Below are 506 nucleotides of genomic sequence, written 5' to 3'. Positions count from 1 at the left end.
GGCACTCGAAGGGAGCGCAAGCCGCCACCGCTGCGCGGCCAGCGCGGGAGCGTAGCGCTCGCCCTGCGCACAGCGCCGCGGAGCGCAGCGCACCCCGCCCCACGCGCGCTTGCACACCTCCGCCCCCTCCGACCTCCCGGCTGAGCGACAGCCCCCCAGGCCAATAGAACTGCCCCTTCTACGCAAGGGGGCGGGCACTCCCTGCCTGGTAGACCAATGGCAACATCGCTGCCTGAGCAGTGGCGTCCGTGAAGGGGGGCCGGAGGAGGGGCAGGAGTTTGGGAAGAAGAAGTGGGAATGGCTGTCATCAATGAAGTCATGTTTGTAATCTAGTCCCTCGCTCCGGTTCTGGACTTGGGTGACTCACTGAGGGGGGAGAGGAGCGACAGTCAGCACGGCGCTCCGCCCGGGCGGAAGGTAAATACAACTTGCAACTCGGTCCAACCCCATCAGCTCCCCGTGCCCGGCACTGTCCTTTATTGTCACCGGCTGTGCCGGCTCGCACC

General features: G+C 66.4%; 1 protein-coding gene across 1 annotated transcript in view; it reads left to right on the top strand.

The window, feature by feature from the left end:
• Nucleotides 1–157: 157 nt before the first annotated feature.
• SMARCA2 (SWI/SNF related, matrix associated, actin dependent regulator of chromatin, subfamily a, member 2) overlaps nt 158–506 on the top strand; it is a 117,450-nt gene continuing 117,101 nt past the window's right edge. The window contains exon 1 of the mRNA XM_014309881.2: nt 158–417. The gene's annotated coding sequence lies outside the window, so the exon portion shown is untranslated. The remainder of the gene's footprint in view (nt 418–506) is intronic.

Source organism: Geospiza fortis, unplaced genomic scaffold (genome assembly GCF_000277835.1).
Source record: "Geospiza fortis unplaced genomic scaffold, GeoFor_1.0 scaffold456, whole genome shotgun sequence".
Lineage (NCBI taxonomy): Eukaryota > Metazoa > Chordata > Aves > Passeriformes > Thraupidae > Geospiza > Geospiza fortis.
This window is presented reverse-complemented; position numbering and strand designations above follow the sequence as displayed.